Source organism: Esox lucius, chromosome 7, assembly GCF_011004845.1.
Source record: "Esox lucius isolate fEsoLuc1 chromosome 7, fEsoLuc1.pri, whole genome shotgun sequence".
NCBI classification, from domain to species: domain Eukaryota; kingdom Metazoa; phylum Chordata; class Actinopteri; order Esociformes; family Esocidae; genus Esox; species Esox lucius.
The window spans coordinates 25,093,198-25,113,742 of record NC_047575.1 but is presented as its reverse complement, the minus strand read 5'-3'; the positions used below and the strand labels follow the sequence as shown (position 1 = coordinate 25,113,742).

Genomic DNA, 20,545 nt, shown 5'->3' with positions numbered 1-20,545 from the left:
CTGTCTAGTTGTGTGCATGAGCCATATACAGCCGTGGTCGAATTCACCCCAAAAATCTCCACATAAATTTCGAAAGAGGAAAATATTTTCAGGGGGTCTTTTGAAGAAAACAGACAAGCTACTACCAGCCATGTTAAAGTTTGGTTCCCCTCAGTGACGAAATGGAGTAAGCATATTTTGCTTGTCTACACAGACTGCGTGGCTACACATAGTGAAATATGGATTAGACTGTGCAGCGCTAGAAAGTGGCATTAACCCTGTATTAGCCTTGAGAATCAGGGTTGGTGTTATGTGAGACTAGGAGTGTGCGGATTTAGAAATGATATGGGATACAAGGGCAGAGCAGCAAGTAGGGTAAGCGTACCTATTAAGCCCACAAACCCTTTTTAGCCCACTAACATCTTTGGATTTAAATCAAAGAGAAGAAATGTGTTTTCTAATGTTCTATGTCTACCAATATACACTACCATTCAAAGGTTTGGGGTCACTTGGAAATGTCCTTGTTTTCCATGAAAACATGCATGAAATGAGTTTGAATAGGAAATAGTAATTAACATGGTTAGAATTTTTTTTTTTAATTGAAATAATTATGTCCTTCAAACATTGCTTTTGTGAAAGAATCCTCCATATGCAGCAATTACAGCCTTCTAGACATTTGGCATTTTATTTGTCAATTTGTTGAGGTGATCAGAAGAGATTTCACCCCATGCTTCATGAAGCACCTCCCAAAAGTTGGATTGGCTTGATAAGTGCCTATGTATTATACAGTCAAGCTTCTCCCACAACAGCTTAACCGGTTTGAGATCCGTTGACTGTGCTGGCTACTCTGTTATAGCGAGAATACCAGCTGACTGCTTCTTCACAAAAAGTTCTTGCATAGTTTGGAGCTGTGCATTGGGTCATTTTCCTGTTGTAGGAGGAAATTGTCCCAATTAAGTTCCTTCCACAGGGTATTGTCTGAGATATGGCAACTTTGCCTAGAAGGCCAGTATCCTGGAGTTGCCTCTTTGTTGATATTGAGACTGGTGTTCTCCGGGTACTATTTAATGAACCTGGCATTTGAGGACCTGTGAGGCATCTGTTTCTCAAACTAGACGCTATAATGTACACCAAATGTTTGAATGCTAATATAAATATAATAATGGACTTCCACATTTGAATTGATTAAGGTTCCAATCATATGTTGATTTTGTTTTGTTTTACCCTTATAGTGATTAAATTACAGCATTTGTTTCAAATATCGGGCCAACTAGTCTTGTTTGTTAGCTTAGGAATACTTACAGGAGAGTTGAGAGCTTGTTTGGAGGATCAGAGTTTTTGAGTAACTCTCTTTAATAGGGATGCACCAATACCAAAAGCACATATATTTGGGTACTTGCCGATACCAAGTACTCAAATCTGCACTAGGTAGAAGTTTTGTCCGCTATAAACGTTGTAGTTCTGTACGTTATCTTCCAAAAGCTCTAACCATTTCTTAATGTGTTCCACCTTATAATATTCTTTACCTTATGTAATGTATTATTTAAATAGTTATTTGTTTAATTTATATTTTACCAAATAGTTTTTCCTTTGAAAATACAAGCTATACACACGCCCCATCACATGCCTTTATTTTGAAGGAAAACTTTGTAATTCTGAAGTCTTATTCTTGCTGCCGAATTAGTATAATGTTTCACCGCAGACATTTATTTTGAAGGCAAAATACGAAAACTGGAGTTCTTATTGCTGCTGCCAAATCTCTTGTTGCCTGCATGACGCTAATCCATTGTAACTATAGAGTTGTGACAATTATCTTCTTACCTTAGTTTGTCGCTCAGACAATGGCTACCTTTATATCATTGACAGTTACTTACTGACCATTCAACGCAAACGTGTGCATGCACAGACACAGCCAGTTACTTTTCTCTGACCCCACTAGCTAGTTTGATACTCTGCACGTGCAGGACTGGATTGCTTGGGTTAAATTAGTGTTTTTCCTTCCCTCCTCTTGACAGTTTAGCAGAGGAGAGATTGCACTCTACTTGTGTCATAGCTGAAATCTCTATCTTCCTGCTCTACCAATCTGAGTACTATATTCTATACTTACACGGCCAGAGGCGAAACAACCATCGAGCTTCACTTAATGTTTCCATGACGTGGTATCGGTGCGTGTTATCGGCATATTTCTTTGAGTATGACTACAAGTACATGAGCCCAGTATCGGCCCGATACGGGTATTGGTGCATCCCTGTATTTAACAATTAAACATTGACATTTCAAGGAGAATACTCCTGTTTTCAGAATTTAAGAATAAATAAATTTGTGTATAACATGCAGAATCTTATTAACATGACCTCTTTGCTTGCCATGTCAAAATGATACAAAGCTTCATAATTCAGGAAGATCTATGGGTAAAAGAGCAAAAGACAGGTTTAATGATGCCTTGTTCCGGTATTTTATTAGTTATTTATTTAAATTGGATTTGTTGTCTGGATTCTGTGATTTTTTTTCAGCAATTTCCACAATGCGGAAATTGTCGGGCCCTAGAGTCAAATCCTAGTGCACTAGGTGAGGGAGGGAGAGAGCGCCAGCCACTCAGAATGGAGGTCTTTATTTAGCCTAACCCTCTGGTTCTGTTTGAACCCATTGTTACTGATAGTGAATGGTATCTCCATGTCTTGATAAGTGACCTGATTACATTCTTCCTGCCATGAAAAGGCATTGGGTTTTGGTGTTAAAGAGGCCTGAAGGCTGAACCGGTACAGTCACGCTCAAATCTATTGCATGTCACTCGATGGCCGTTTGTCTCTAACTCCGATAAGTGTCAGCATCTTTCTCCTAGCAATCTTTTTGCTGATAGTGTTAGAAAGACAGGAAAACAGCCATAGAAAACAGGCTTGTCGAAATCAATAATCAATCATTATTAATGTTGCACTTGTAACTCTCTCCTTGACCTTTTACGTTGGCTACATTATCTTGTGTATATTTAGCCACCCTTCAACATAGCTTCAGTAACTTATAACTTGCTTTCCTTGATCTTCAATTACTCCTTAATTCCAGTAAAACAAAATTAATGCTCTTCATTTTGAAACTACTTCTACTTGCCTGCTCCACAAACATTCTCATTTTTGATGAATCTGTGTTAGATTGTGTTGATGCCTACAAGTGTCTTGGTATTTGGTTAGACCCGGGCAATTCCACGCAAATGTCAACCTTGCTGTGAAAAATTAAAGTTATCATAAAAAAATCAAAACCCTTTCTAAGTTGTCCATTTGGATCTGTATTTTATTGTATTGATGTGCTGTCATGTAAATTTTAAGGACATTTCTGTTTATTCACCTCAGATAAGGTGTGCACAGATACTAAAATTGCTTTTTTTATACAAACCTATTTCATGCTTTAAAAAGAGGGATCAAAGACTCCTTTAATTATACTTTATGTTGATAGTAAGGATTTTGCAGAAAGATGGGGGCATGACTGAGATATAAATACACTCACTTTGTTATAACTGCATTTCCCTTTAAATTTATAAAGGCTATATTTAGGAAGTCACGACGCTTAAGTGCTGTGTCACGTTCGTAACGATTTAAAGAATACGTTTAGATTGTATAATCATTATTATTACAATTAATTTGAAACTTTATGTACAAAGCCAAAATATGTCCATTCTAGTTATGATTGACAAATCATCTCACTTAATTGCTCTAAACAACCTAATTATGCGTTACGGACGTGACCGTTATGGACGCTTCACATTAAATCATGCATGATTTGACCAGCTTATATTTGTTTAATTAATTCATTCATTTATTTATTTCAAGCAATATATTGACACATAACAAAGGCAATCAAGAAGCATTCTGATTAAATCAATACGAAAAGATAAATTCATCAACTTTACAATATAAATCGATCTATTGCTTGAAATGGAGTGGAAAGAAGTCAAACTTATTTAAACTCACCTTAGTCTTTCTTCATTTTACTGTTAAAAAAAACCCACACATATATTAAATTGATCTCTATTACTGTACATCAGAACTTTTTAGAAATCAATTAATACTAGTACCATGGAGTGTGCGTGCGCGTGTGTGAGAGAGAGAGAGAAATATGAGACGCGCCTTCTGTGATGACTCACTTTCTTTCCCGCGCACGCCCTCTGTGGTCAAAGGCAGTTATTTCTGTGGTGATTGTAGATCTGCGATTTCTGGACAAAATCTCTACTTTATTTGCAGTAATTGGTAAGTATTTTGGGCGTCTCTTTCACACAGATCGTCTTGATCCTCCTGACATCCAAACCAATATAAACGTGGCAAAAACCCATCGGGCCTAATGAAATGAAGTAATCATTGTGATTTTGACTTAAGACAATAACATTTAAATTATTTCAATGCATTGGCTAATTTTGCAATAATGTGGCTATTTTAAAGCACGATTGCGCATTCAACAACGCAAAACGGGTATAAACATTGCGATTAGTTTGACACAAAACATAATATTGCGATCATTGTGACATGATTGCTTTTTTGCATGCAAAAAAAAAAACGCTCTCCAGACTGTTTGTTCTATATAGACACAGGCCAACACACTGTTACTATCAGACAGCGTTTCAATTCACTGACGGGACTGAGGGGAAACCGGTGCTCTTAACTCCGGAGAATATCGATATGATAAACTGCATATATAATGATTATGTATCTTAGCATTATCAATTCCATATCTTTCGGGGTCTAAAGTAAACACCTTGATGATAAAAACACATTATCAAGCAAGCAATGTTTTGAACATGCTCACATGCCGGTTAAAGTTTAGCAGCATGAGAGATATGCGTGAACTAATCTATAACACGGTGATTTCAGTTTAAATTTGATTAATTGTGCAGACTTACCTTACTGATGTCTCAGATGTTTGTTGTTTCAAATAAAAAGAGACACACAAAAAGGTCTCTGTTCAAGTTTTCCAGCGTCAGCCAAGTGATGATTTCGGAACGGTCACGTCCATAACGGAAAGAAGTCACATCCGTAACGTCCGTTTTTCCTCATAAATGAATTTTTTAAAACTAAAATAAAATAATGTATGTTCTACAGAGAGCCGACACTCATCCATTCGGCTAGTATTATTTATTTTGGCTTGTGCATTTTAATTCACAGAATTTCAACAAAGTATATTGTCTCCCACAAACTCCCGTCTTTTTTTTGTCACGTCCATAACGCATGTGTATTTCCCTCATATTAAATATAAAACGCATGTGTAGATTGATATTTTTCTAATGTCTGTACTCCTTTATTAAGGGAGTATGGACATATAAATAGACGTTTAAATATATTGGTATTAAATGCATTTTCTGAGAATTTATATTTTATGTTTTGACTGCAAATGTCACGTCCATAACGCTGGAATTGCCCACCCCTGTCTTCCCAGACCCAAAATTGCCACTTCCAGTCTCAAATCCAGAATTGGTTTCCTGTTTTGCAACTATTCCTCATTTACCTATGCTGAAAAACATCCTACCAACCCTGGACTTTGGTGATTTTAATTTACAGGGTTGCCACTTATAGTCACTGGTCATAAACACTTTTTTGGGCCATCATTCTATTCAGTTCTATACTGACAATAACTATAAAGAATTGCCAAACACTTATCTAGAGCCCTGGAAAATGCTGGCCTGTATGGGAAGGTGGAACGTAACAAGCTGATACTCTGAGGCACATTCTGAAAGCAGGTATGGAGTTGGTTAGAAAGCATGTGAGACCAAAGTCAAATGAGACAAATATTTTGTTTTTGCCAAAGTGCTATGTACGACGCAAATATAGTAAGCAGTGTATATCTTTGTTGTATACAATTTCAATTGCTCAACTATTATTCTTTTGTTTTATGCAATAGTAATTAAATATTTTGGGGTTGTATGCCAAGTGTTATTATTTTGAATACTTACTTGAATTAGGGATGTGCATGACAAGTATTTTCACTCTCGATAATTCCTCAGCTTTTGTTTAATAATAATAATAATAATATTTTTATTATTATTATTCTCCTCCATGAACTGCCACCTTAACGTGGTGGAGGGGTTTGAGTACTCGAGTGACCCTAGGAGCTATGTTGTCTTGGGCTATATGCCCCTGGTAGGGTCTCCCAAGGCAAACAGGTCCTGGGCGACGGGTCAGACTAAGAGCGGTTCAAAAACCCTTTAATGATGGAAACCATTTTGAGGACCGTGACGTCGCCCGGTATTGCGCAGCTGGGGCTCCACCCTGGAGCCAGGCCCGGGGTTGGGGCTCGTATGCGAGCGCCTGGTGGCCGGGCCTTTCCCCACGGGGTCCGGCCGGGCTCAGCCCGAAGGAGCGACGTGGGGCCGCATTCCCGTGGGCTCACCTCCTGCAGGAGATACCATAAGGGGTCGATGCGTAGAGGATCGGGCGGCAGTCGAAGGCGGGGGCCTCGACAACCCGATCCCTGGACACGGAAACTAGTTCTAGGGACGTGGAACGTCACCTTGCTGGCGGGGAAGGAGCCTAAGATTGTGCGTGAGGTTGAGAGGTTCCGACTAGAGATAGTCGGGATCACCTCTACGCACGGCTTGGGCTCTGGAACCACACTCCTTGAGAGAGGATGGACTCTTCACCACTCTGGAGTTGCCCATGGTGAGAGGCGGCGGGCTGGTGTGGGTTTGCTTATAGCCCCCCAGCTCTGCCGCCATGTGTTGGAGTTTACCCCGGTGAACGAGAGGGTCGTTTCCCTGCACCTACGGGTCGGGGATAGGTCTCTCACTGTTTGTGCCTACGGGCCGAACGGCAGTGCAGAGTACCCAACCTTCTTGGAGTCTCTGGGAGGGGTGCTGGAAAGTGCTCAGACTGGGGACTCCATCGTTCTACTGGGGGACTTCAACGCCCACGTGGGCAACGACAGTGACACCTGGAGGGCCGTGATTGGGAGGAACGGCCCCCCTGATCTGAACCCGAGCGGTGTTCAGTTATTGGACTTCTTTGCTAGTCACAGTTTGTCCATAACGAACACCATGTTCAAGCATAAGGGTGTCCATCAGTGCACGTGGCACCAGGACACCCTAGGCTGTAGGTCGATGATCGACTTTGTTGTCGTTTCATCTGACCTGCGGCCGTATGTCTTGGACACTCGGGTAAAGAGAGGGGCGGAGCTGCCAACTGATCACCACCTGGTGGTGAGTTGGATCCGATGGCGGGGGAGGAAGCTGGATAGACTCGGCAGACCCAAGCGTACTGTAGGGGTCTGCTGGGAACGTCTGGCCGAGTCTCCTGTCAGAGAGATCTTTAACTGGTGGTGGACACCGGATGTAAGGGATGCCGTCAAGGTGAAGGAGTCCTATCAGGCCTGGTTGGCTTGTAGGACTCCTGAGGCAGCTGACGGGTACCGGTAGGCCAAGCGGACTGCAGCCCGGGTGGTTGTGGAGGCAAAAACTTGGGCCTGGGAGGAGTTTTGTGAGGCCATGGAGAAGGACTATCGGCTGGCCTCGAAGAGATTCTGGCAAACCGTCCGGCGCCTCAGGAGAAGGAAACAGTGCCCTACCAACGCTGTTTACAGTGGAGGTGGGCAGCTGTTGACCTCAACTGGGGATGTCGTCGGGCGGTGGAAGGAGTACTTCAAGGATCTCCTCAATCCCGCCATCACGTCTTCCATTGAGGAAGCAGATGCTGAGGGCTCAGAGGTGGTCTCGTCCATCACCCAGGATGAAGTCACTGAGGTAGTCAAGAAACTCATCGGTGGCAAGGCACAGGGGGTGCCTCAAGTCTCTGGATGTTGTGGGGCTGTCTTGGTTGACACGCCTCTGCAGCATCGCGTGACGGTCAGGGACAGTGCCTCTGGGATGGCAGACTGGGGTGGGGGTCCCTCTTTTTAAGAAGGGGGACCGGAGGGTGTGTTCCAACTACAGGGGGATCACACTTCTCAGCCTCCCTGGGAAAGTCTATGCCAGGGTACTGGAGAGGAGAATAGGGCCGATAGTAGAACCTCGGATTCAGGATGAACAGTGTGGTTTTCGTCCGGGCCGTGGAACACTGGACCAGCTCTATACCCTCTACAGGGTGATGGAGGGTTCATGGGACTTTGTCCAACCAATCCACATGTGTTTTGTGGATTTGGAGAAGGCATTCGACTGTGTCCCTCGCGGCATCCTGTAGAGGGTGCTTCGGGAGTATGGGGTCCTGGGTCCTTTGCTAAGGGCTGTCAGGTCCCTGTACGACGTCTCTGCTCTTTGCGGATGATGTTGTCGTGTTGGCCCCTTCAAACCAGGACCTTCAGCATGCACTGGGACGGTTTGCAGCCGAGTGTGAAGCGGTTGGGATGAAAATCAGTACCTCCAAATCCGAGGCCATGGTCCTCAGTCGGAAAAGGGTGGCTTGCCCACTTCAGGTTGGTGGAGAGTTCTTGCCTCAAGTGGAGGAGTTTAGGTATCTAGGGGTCTTGTTCACGAGTGAGGGAAGGATGGAACGGGAGATTAACAGACGGATCGGTGTAACTTCTGCAGTAATGCGGTTGATGTATCGGTCTGTCGTGGTGAAGAAAGAGCTGAGCCGCAAGGCGACGCTCTCGACTTACCGGTCAATCTACGTTCCTACTCTCACCTATGGTCATGAGCTTTGGGTCATGACCGAAAGGACAAGATCCCGGATACAGGCGGCCGAAATGAGCTTTCTCTGCAGGATGGCTGGGTGATCCCTTAGAGATATGGTGAGAAGCTCGGTCACCCGGGAGGAGCTCAGAGTAGAGCCGCTGCTCCTCCACATCGAGAGGGGTCAGTAGAGGTGGCTTGGGCATCTGGTCCAGATGCCTCCTGGACGCTTTCCCGGGAGGGTGTTCTGAGCCCGTCCCACCGGGAGGGGACCCCGGGGAAGACCTAGGACACTCTGGAGGGACTATGTCTCCCGGCTGGAATGGGAACGCCTCGGTGTCCCCCCCCCCGGAAGAGCTAGAGGAAGTGTCTAGGGAGAGGGAAGTCTGGGCATCTCTGCTTAGACTGCTGCCCCCGCGATCCGGCCCCGGATAAGCGGAAGAAGATGGATGGATGGATGAATGAAGAATAATAATAATTAGTGTAATTAATTAATACATTTATACAGCACCTTTCAAAGACCCAAAGATGCTTTACAATACATACATAACAAGCAACTACAGAGAGCAATGAGACAAACCGTAGCTAACAAAAAGGGAGGGTGGGTCAAACAACATAGGCTAGGGATAGGCTTGTTTGAACAGATGAGACTTGAGGTGGTGGATGAAGATGGTGACCGATTTTGATTCACGGATGAATTGTGGAAGTACATTCCAAAGTCTTGGAGCAGGAGTAGGTGGAAGAATGAGGATTTGACTGTCTGTTTTATATGTTGTTCGAAGCTGAGTGAGGAGTCCAGTATGACACTGAGGTTGCGTGTATGAGGGGATGGAGATACAACAGAGTCATCAATAGTGAGGGTGAAGGTGCCGGCTGACCGGGGGGGTGGATGTAGATGATAAAGAGCAGGGGCCCAAGAACGGAACCCTGGGGGCCACCCTGTGTGACTACAGCTGAGTCAGAATTATGACCATAGACCGAAATGTTGTGTGTACTGTTGGTGAGGTGTGAGTGTAGCCAGGAAAGTGCGGCTCCCTCAACACCCAAGGCTTTGAGCCTGGTGAGGAGAATCTGGTGACTGACTGTGTCAAAGGCAGCACTCCGGTCAAGAAGGATAAGGATGTTGTGGACGCCAGCATCAGCAGAGACAAGAAGGTTATTAACAACTTTAAGGAGGGGAGTTTCAGTACTGTGAAGTGGTCGGAAGCCAGATTGAAAAGGCTCAAACAGACAGTTATTGAGGAGGTGGCGTTGAAGTTGGGTGGCAACAGTCCTTTGCAGGGTTTTGGCACGGAAGGGAAGGTTGGAAATGTTGTGGAAGTTATTGAAATTGGTAGTGTCCAGGCCAGGTTTCTTTAGGATGGGTGTGACAACGGCATGTTTAAAGCTGGAGGGGACGATGCCATGGTAGAGAGGAAGATTGACTATTTGAGTGATGTATGGAAAGAGTAGGAAGGCAGGCCTTAATGAAAGTGGCAGGAAGGGGATCCAGGGACCAGGTAATAGTCAACCCCACCCACTCATGCCAAAAACAGAGGTACAAAATGAAAGAAAATTTATGTAAATTGTAATATGTTATGAAATTCAAAGTTTTATTGAAAATCTAGTTAACCTTTTAACGTTTTATTATAAACAAATCGGCTAGATATACTTTTACTTCAGTGGCTTTCAGATTCAGAAATGCCATAAAAGCAGCAAATAACCTAATGCATAGGCCTGTCAAGCCAATAGTATTTCATAACATTGTATTCAATTTATTGTTACAAGCTTTTCCATTATTTACAATTGCAAATTCGCATTTTCTCCCGTGAATTAGCGCAGAGATCTACGAATTGCCTTATATTAGCTAATGTCTTTGTAGGTAATGTTTTCTGGCCATAACAACAAAATACAAAATGGTCTAATACATCTAGTCAGCAATTTTTTTATATACAGCCCCTTAAAATGTACTTTCCAAATGATACTACACTTAATATATAGACTAACAGAGTTACGTTACAGTCTGCATTAAATCAAACAAACCCACTGATGTGTTCCAGTGAATAAAAAAACATCCTTTAGAAGAAAGCTTAATAGGAATAAATTATATAAAATGAATTAACAAAAACCAAACAAAATCTGACTAGTGCATCAATAGATGCAAGATCTTGACAAAACTCAAATGAGTCATTTGGCAATGTCCATATTATTATGATAATTTATTCTTCTTTTGAAAAAATTAGCATGTCCACGTGCTCCGGGAGTAGACAAGTAGGTTTATGTAGTCTGTTGACTATCAGGCCCACTGCCGAGAACCCTTTCAGTCGATACAGATGTTGCCGGGATGCACAGGTATGCTTTCGCTAGATGTGATAATTTCCTGTACTTTGCCGTTAGCCAGATTTGTTTAATCTATAAGATTAAACAAGTCGTTAGTACATGTCAATCGGTAGTATATTTTTTTTACTTTCGAAAATTTGATTAACTTGTAGATAAATGCCATCCCTGGTCGAAATGTTGACAATTCGACTGTATGTTCTCACCCCTAATTTGAATACATATTTCAGGTTTTTATTTTGCTTTTATAAAAAAAATTGCATTTGCATTTTACTTTTCCCAAAATAAAACAATTTCCCCAAATATGGTAATTGCTGGATTAAAACCATTGTTTACTGGATTGGTAAAAAACGGCTAGCTGATCTGATTTCCCAGCAAGACTATTGATTTAATTTTTTAAATTTTTTAAAAAAAAATGCTCAGTAGTGAGTCGCGAGGACATTGGGGTACAGTTAGTCCTGCAGTTGAAAACACCCGCTTGGATGGCACTGAGTTTGCGGGGATGAGCCAAGTATTGCCTTTTTATTTCATTGAGCCTACCTTCCAGCAGTGATGGAATATCCCGCAGAAAGTCTCTTTTATCCCAGTAGCGCCTTTCTATGCGCGGGTGACTGTACCTCGCAATGGAGTGCCATATCCCGGTTCTCACCGAATTCATTAACCGCAAAAATCCTTCACCGTGAATAATATTTATTGGCATCATATATTTTTTTATTACCTGTCAAATCTCTTGTTTCCTCTGCCCATTGTTGATTACAGTTATCTCTAGCGAACGTGGATAGTCGTTTGAGAGGAGGGCCGTGTGTTTCTCAAGTAATACATCATTTGGCGTAGTCGTTTTATTTTAACACAGTATTTGCAGTGAACATGCTAATTTGTTTCATCAAATTAGCATGTTTTATCTAGGGCTTACATTTTCATTTCAGTTATTTAGCAGACAGTCTTATACAGAGCTACTTACAGTTAGTTTGTATATTTTGTGAAGACTCTGTGGGACAACCAAGCAACTCTGTATGTACCACATGTTTTTTTGATTTGTATCGGATAATTAGCAATAGTAACTATCTATGCATCTAGTAATCATAAAAACATATGTTGAAAGAATGTACAATGTGCTTGAAAGTGTTAGGCCTATAACATTGAAAATCTTTCCTCTGTCCGTCAGGTGAATGGATTCAATTTCAGAACATCTTTGAACCTACAATAAAACAATGTACACCCAATGTCTAAATGCATTTACATTTGAGTATTTTTAGACCTCTGAGCCACTGCATCCCATCATGTCTATTCAGATTTACTACTTTGAAAGCTTTGAAAGCAAGGGGTAAAATATATTTATGGGCTCTTGAGGTAGTAAACAGGTACTGCTTGTGGTACTGCTTAATGCTCTGTTGACCCTGCTTTGCTTATTTTATCTCCATATCTCTAATTTGTTCTTTTCAGTTGGTTGCATTTACTGAAATGTGTAGTGCTGGGATGATGATGATAATGGTGTTTCTGTAAAAGCAGGTATGACTTTCTGCCATCGATGCATTAATCTGTAAGGATAAGCAGCAGCAATATGACTTGACTACTAGATAAGTCTGACTGGAAATCACCCAGGGAACTACGGCAGTCAACTGTGTTCAAGTAGTGTCATATTAGAAAATGTCTTTCCATGGGGTGCAGAGCGGGCCATAACAAATCAATAACATTATGTAAAACGTTGTTCCATTTGATGTCAATCACTTTTTTTACCACTCCATTTTCGATTTGACTTGAATGTTAAGACGTTCCAAAAATGCTCAAAATGTACCTGTTTGTTATTCATGTGGAATCACTTTCTTCATCCTTTAAAAATGTTTTACTGTAGATTTGTTTTACATTTTAGAGTTAAGATGTAATTTAAATGCTTGCTAACAGCATGGAAAAAATATAGTAAAATATATAGATTTTTATAATATTATATTTAATATTATTTTACTTTAGTTTTTTTATACCATCACAGGTGTTTTTAAGCATATCTCCATCTTTTGTCATTATGGTACAAAATGTTCTTTCTAATCACTTCCAACATGGACAAATATGAATTAAAAGTTAATATTAAAAGTTATTGTAGAGTTGTTTTTCGTGCTGAAAAGTTTGCATACTTTTGGTAATATATTGGTACCATTTGTAAAGAAAACATGAGCAGGCAAAACACAGCTTATTTTTTATGGGATTCATATTCAATTGTAGGTCCTAACAGAATGGCACAATCATAAAACAAAACATGGCAACAAAGAAAACAACAAACTAGGCAATCTTAGTTTAGGTGGCCCACAATAAAAAGTTATGATTGTTATTGCACTCCCTGGACTCATACCCAGGTCTCCCATGTAAGAGGCTGTGTCTTTAACCACTACGCCACTGAGCTGTACATCTCCTGAGAGTTGGTATAGTGTTTCAACATTAGATAATTTTGTCACAAGTTTGAATGTGTCGCTAGATACCATTAAGCATTGTGTTAAACTGACTAAAGTTTCTTATTAAGTTTACCTCCACCAAAAATAGCATCTATGAACTGTATGGCTTTTGCCACTGGTCGTTTTAACAACTTATTAGCCATTCGTGAATGACATTGATACAATACTATCAATATAGGTGACGATTACTGACTTTTTCGTCAAGTGAAAAGACGAGAATCGTGTAGCCAGCGAAGTTTGTCTATCCTGAAGAAATCCTAATATCAACCAGAACTGTTTTTAATTTTGGCTTCCTTTAATGTAGCTACTGAAGGTTATAGCCAGCAAAGTTTTTGTCTGTCCTGAACAAATCCTGGGCATAATGTGTTTTGATTTTTACGGGAGTCAGTAAGAGACATTCACTCTTCTATGCCGGCTCCGCTTACGCGGTCCGGCAAAAGTCAACTGACCACTGTTCTAAAGTCTGCATACCCTTAGTCCCTAACACTGTGTATTGCCCCCTTTAGCATCAATGACAGCGTGCAGTCTTTTGTAATAGTTGTCTATGAAGCCCTGAATTCTTGGAGGTGGTAGCTGCCAATTCGTCTTGACCAAAGACTTTGCATGACCTGGAGGCATTTTGCCGTCTTGCAGAGTGGCTCGATGATATTAAGGTTAAGGGACTGTGATGGCCACTCCAGAACCTTCACCTTTTTCTGCTGTAACCACTGGAGGGTCAACTTGGCCTGGTGCTTAGGGTCATTGTCATGCTGGAAAGTCCAAGAGCGTCCCATGCGCAGCTTGTATTGTCAGCCAGTATTTTCTGGTAACATGCTGCATTCATCTTGCCATACATTTTCACAAGATTCCCTGTGCCTTTAGAGCACACACCCCCCCCAAAACATCAGTGAGCCACCACCATGCTTCACAGTGGGGATGGTATCCTGTTCACTATAGGCCTTGTTGACCAACATAGTGCTTATGGTTGTGACCATAAAGCTCTATTATTGTGCCATCTCTCCAAATTACAGTGTGCTAGAGGCTGTGAGGCGTGTCAAGGTGTTGTCAGGCATATTGTAACTGGGCTTTTTTGTGGCATTGGCGAAATAAAGGGTTATTTCTGGCAACCCGACCATGCAGCAAATTTTTGTTCAAGTATCGTCGTATTCTGCACCTTGAAACAACCACCCTGTCTTTTTCCAGAGCAGCCTGTATTTCTCCTGAGGTTACCTGTGGGTTTTTCTTTGTATCCTGAACAATTCTTCTGGCAGTTTTGGCTGAAATCTTTCTTGGTCTACCTGACCTTGATTTGGTATAAAGAGATCCCTGAATTTTGTTTGGTACTGACTGTTTGTGATATCTTTTTATATCCTTTTCCATCTTTATAAAGTTCCATTACCTTGTTACGCAGGTCTTTTGTTCGTTCTTTTCTGCTCCCCATGGCTCTGTATCTAGCCTGCTCAGTGCATCCACGTGAGAGCTAACAAACTCATTGACTGTTTATAGACGGACACTAATTGCAATTTAAAATGCCACAGGTGTGGGAAATTCACCTTTTAATTGCCATTTTCACCTGTTTGTGTCACCTTGTGTGTCTGTAACAGATCGGAAACCTGACTAACATTTCACTGAAACGGCCCTGATTAAAGTTAAATGCTAAATGATATACGGCTGAATACTGATTCTGATAAGTGTTCTATGTAGATCATAGAACACTTATAGATAAGCTGGAAAATTGGGTAGGACTCTCCGGTACAGTCCTTTATTGGTTAATATCTAGATGGCTGGAGTTGCTTTGTCACCATTGGTAATCGTGAATCTGGCAGAGATTGCGGTTCTAAAGCAGTGGTTCCCAAACCTCTCCTGGGGCCCCCCCAGCCATTCCATCTATTAGATGTATCCCAGAACTAGCTTACCTGATTCAACAGGTAAGGGCTTGTTAATTAGGTAATAAGTTGATTCAGGTGTGCTAGCTCTGGGATACATTTAATAGATTGAATGACTGGGGTGTGGGGGGCAGGAGAGGTTTGGGAAACCACTGTTCTTAAGGACCTCTCCTCTGGGATATGATGTGAACGAGTATTCCGTGACCATGCAGAATTTTTTCATGGAGAATGACGAATTGTTAATTAGTGGTTTTAAGCTGAAATCTATGCTGAAAGCTGTAGATTTATACTTTGATCGCCATATATAATAATGGGAAATAATGGGTTTGCCATATGTAAATAAGGACATGTACAGTGCATTCTTGTGTCCACAACTTATCAATCTGCTATGAAATCTACGTCATTTCGAAGAGGTGTGACAGTTTTGTAAATCAAACTTTGAAATGATCTTACGTCTCTTCCCATGCTTGAATCTGAGATTTTCTAAAAGGTTTTCATGAATGAGGGCCGGTGTATTTTTAGCCTCCCTTAATTATTCATGTGGTCATGACGTTGTCATTCAGCCATGTCTCACCCCAAGACTGTATCTCAATTAAATGCTTGCAGAAGTTCTAAACAAACAATCCTTCAAAAACAGTCTGACACCTTCCCCCAAGCTAGCAGCCATAAACCATGGGTGCAACTTCCTTTATGGCCCATTTGTTCCAACACATGCTAACTAGGTAAGGTATATTCCTTAACTCATCCAGTTCGCACACTCTGACATTGCCTACTGATAACATTCCTAACATTCTGCAGCTATGCATATTGTGTGATTGTTCGATTATCCATAGTGTCTATGCTGTGGTTGATGTAAGAAGTTGCTCCCAACGATGGTTCCATCCGGCAGATCTCTTTCCTGAGAAGTTCTATCCTTGAAAGTTGGGATCTATTAATGATATGGATCTGTTAATAATGATGGATCGTCTTTTGCTTTGAAACATTTTATCTTTAGTTATGAAAGCAATGTGTCAAACATTGGTAGTCACAATACACCATGCTGTTATTTGTTTTTCCTTTAGAGAAACGTTTGGCTCGACAAGGCTGCTGTCTTATAAGATTTCCATGTAGCCAAAACACACACCACTGAAACAATCACTATGGCTTTGATCAATGACGGTGCTAATGCAGGGTGAAAAAGCATTTTTCTTGATATACAGTGGCCTACTCAAAGAGCTGCAAGTCTGGAAGAACACTGAGCTCTGCATGCAGTATGTGTTTTTCCTCATTGCTCAGTGGTTGTTTGGTAGTGGCACATGGATCTCAATGTGGAACTAGTCACTCACTGGATAACTTTCCTGCTGGAAACATGTTGAAGCTCCTTTCCATTGAATCAACGTTACAGGCAGTAAGTTTTAAGTTTATCATTTTGTTTAGGTGTGTGCAGAGCATCAAATCCCATACAAAATTTCATGAGAGCTAGCTCCAACAAGTCTACCTGCTTAGTAGTGAGGCGCTGGTTGACTCACCATAACCTGCAGTCCCTGTAGTTATATCCACGGTGCGGGTGGGTGTAAAGTATTGTTTGCATAATGGGGTGGTGGGTTGCTGATAGGTTGAATGAAGTTGCTTGGACTAACAATTTATTTGCAGTCTATAAGAGCTAGATAACTAGGCTGTAACATTCCTATTGAATGGCTGAGAGAGAGAAAAAAACACTTCACAGGTTTATCTTGATTTTTCAGTTTATCAGCGATTCTCACTGGCATGTTGGAGACGTACCACACGGAATTTGTGGCCATTAGTTGTGGGAAAATCGAGCTATGGGTGTGCACTGCACAGAAACTTATAATAGTTCCTATAATTGTCTTCACACCTGCAAAAGTCTGTTGAGGATCTATCAAATGTATATCGGAAGGTGGCGTCTGGAACTATGTATATCTGCAAATTTACACAACAAAATCTAGTGTCTCAATTCTTTGGTATGTGTCGGAAAATGTAGCGTAATGTAAACAAGCCCAGAGTAAGCTACATTTTAGCTGCCAGCACGCACCCATCTGTCACTCTCACACCACTTTGTTGGTCAAAGAAAATGTTTTTTACTTATGAAGACAAATAACCTTATCTATCAAATTATGTCCTGGTCCCAATAGGTGTCGGATAAGAGTTGCCCTGTCCCGGCCGGGTCTGGATCCTGAGGTCCTGGGTTTGGATCTGGCACAAATCAAGCATTGCTTGTAATACTGTTTTTGTTGTTGGTCATGTTTTGACCCGGTCCATTCAACCAACTCAAAGGCTATAGCTGCTATCAATGGTAGCTAGTTAGTTTTGGGGCAACAGGGTTAGCAGGCTAGCTTGTTTGTTGTTATTTTGGTGATCTTTTTTATATACTGTGCGGTTAAGCAATTCAGTTTGGTGTTTTCAAGGTGTTTTTGGATTAAGTGCATGTCCATTTTTACTGCATCATCCATATTGTTCCCCATTGACAAAAGCTAGCTAATGAATTTACTTCTCCTCTACGCTTGTTGGGTTCACGGACACTGCGGACATCTCCGGTCAAGTAGAATTCCGCTCCCCACCTACGCTCCATTAAAAATGAATGAGCCGCCCTTTCCCACACTTGCTGTCTGAAACCACCAATTGCAGTAAACTAAGCCAGATCTAATATAGCTTGCATATACAATTCAAGTAAATAAAAAGTTCTTCAAGCCCCCTCACTGGCTCATCACTGCCACTTTTACCCAGCTGAACTACACTTGCCTAGGTTTTCTTTCTTGTTTTTGTGTTGAACTCTGAATTAAATCCATTCTGATTTCACATTCCACAATAAAACGTGGAGAAGTCCAAGGGGCTGTGAATACTTTTGAGAACTATTGTAATTACTGTGAGAAGGCCTTGCTGCCTGTAATGTGTAGTTTAACATCTTGTCTGGGGCTATTAAAGGAAGCTGGGTTAATCTTTCTGGCAACCTTCTTTCCACTCAGGGTGGACTGCCGGCCTTAAATTCCCTGCTACTACTACCATGAAGATGAAAGGAACCAACACATACCATTGTGGTATGTATAAGCTAACACAAGAAGGTTCTGCTGACTGAGTCTTTCTGCTCTCTCTCACGCTCTTTCCTCTCTCTTTTCTTAGAAAGCAGTGGGGCATGGCCTCACTGCTTTCTAAGAGAAACACACTCTTAACGGTTTACTCTCATATATTTATTTTCTTGTCATGGAGAGTATTAAACAAATGTAATTTAAATGTTGTTTTGAACTCTGCATGTTTTTTAATTAAACAACTTTTTACTAGTTTGATATTATAACATAGATATGGGTGTGACCATGAAATTACATTGTGAACTTCTCATGGGGGTGGGGTACAAAATGTGCTGTAATTTTTAAATGATTCATTTGATATAGATACAAATACCTTCTTATTAGTACCATTTCAAATACATTGCTGGAATACTGAGCCAAAAAACACATCACTAAACAAATATTTTTGGATTTCACATATGTCACATAATTTCATAACAATTCTACACTGCTAAAAGTGAAGGGAACATGTAATCAGCACAGTATAACCCCAAGACCCTTAAACTTCAGGGATATCAATCTGTCCAGTTAGGAAGCATAAGTGATTGTGAATCAATGTCACCTGTTTTGGTGCAAATGAAAGTGACAACATGTGCACTGGAGAGGGAAATGTTTTGCAGGTGGTGGCCACAGACAATTGCGCTCTCCTTATGCTTCCTGACTGATTCTTCTATAGTTTAGCATTTTGCTAGTGTCCGTGTCACTACAGGCAGCAGCGGTACATGCAGCCCATTCAGGTTGCTCAGACAGTCCAGCTCCTTCAGGATGGCACAACCATACAGCAAGAAGGCTTGCTGTTTCTCCCAGTACAGTCTCAAGTGCATAGAGGAGATACCAGGAGACAGGCCGTTACACGAAGAGAGCTGGACAGGGCCATATAAGGGCATCAACCCAGCAGCAGGACTGGTATCTGCTCCTTTGTGTGAGAAGGAACTGCAACATCATCCAGCATGAGCGGTTTGGCTGTGGGTCAGTGATGGTCTGAGGAGGCATATCCTTGGAGGGTCACACAGACCTCCACATGCTAGCCAACAGTACCCTGACTGCTGTTAGGTACCAAGATGAATTCCTCAGGCCCATCATCAGACTTTACGCTGATGCAGTGGGCCCTGCGTTCTGTCTGGTTCAGGACAATGCCCAGCCTCATGTGGCCAGAGTGTGTAGGCAGTTCCTGGATGACAAAGGAATTGATGCCATTAACTGGCCCTCGCATTCCCCCGACCTAAATCCAGTTGAGAACCTCTGGGATGTTATGTTGGTGCATCCAACGCTGCCAAGTAGCGCCACAGACTGTCCAGGAGCTCACCGATGCCCTGATTCAGGTCTGGGAGGAGATCCCCCATCCCCCAGAACACAGTCTGCCATCTCATCAGGAGCATGTTCAGACGTTGTTGGGAATGCATACAGGCCATATACACTACTGAGTCACATTATGAGTTGCCGTGATGAAATTCACACAGGTTGGAACAGCCTGTGATTTCAATTGTTTGCTTTGATTTTCGGTGTGAGTTTGAATCCAGCCCTCAATTGGTTAGTGATTTTGGTTTCCATTGAACGTTGGCACGTCATCTTGTTCGATTTACGAATTACACGATGTACAGTAATGATAATATATTTAGTTCATCAATACCTGATTCAAGTGTTAATTTCTTTCTGCAGTGTAACTCGGCATCCATTTTTTTATGCATTCTTTAACATTTGTATGAAAAGCGTCTAGATAATGATTATATATTATACAGAGGGAGCGCTGTTCACTCCCTGCCCTGAGTGTAACTTTACAATTACCTATTACACATTCTCAGTCTTACTACTCTTATTTCCTTCTTTTATCTGGATCCTTTCAGATGATCTCTCTTGTTTTCCTTTCTATCAATCTCCCTATTATATTTCTAGCCCTCATCTTTCTCTCCCATTCCCCTGAATCAACTGTTTATGGCCACCCCTCCCCTGTCCCCACCCCCTCTCGCTCTCCATCCCTCTTTCCCTCTCAGGTATATGGAGGCTGATGGGTCTGCTCTAAAGAGACCTCAATTAGCCCCGGCTAGCAGACCTCCTGCCAAGGTACACGTAATAGGTAGCAGCTACAGTTGGATCATGTCATCATAATCATCAACAGCAGACAGACTTTACATAGGACTCGACACAGCCCTGTATAAGTCTGGTTGATGATTGATCTTGTTAATATGTGTCACGTAAGATTAGTTTTCACAAAAAAGGCAGATTGGCTTTACAGAAGGCCCTAGTAAACTCTTTCCTGTAGCCTCGATAACCCGAGTTGATATGATGTTGTTGACGTGG

General features: G+C 41.7%; 1 protein-coding gene across 2 annotated transcripts in view; it reads left to right on the top strand.

Annotated features, from left to right (window-relative positions):
- fam222ba (family with sequence similarity 222 member Ba) overlaps positions 1-20,545 on the top strand; it is a 51,114-nt gene that overhangs the window by 3,603 nt on the left and 26,966 nt on the right. For both annotated transcript variants that reach the window (XR_002197006.3, XM_010905131.3), the window contains exon 2: positions 18,149-18,220. The gene's annotated coding sequence lies outside the window, so the exon portion shown is untranslated. The remainder of the gene's footprint in view (positions 1-18,148; positions 18,221-20,545) is intronic.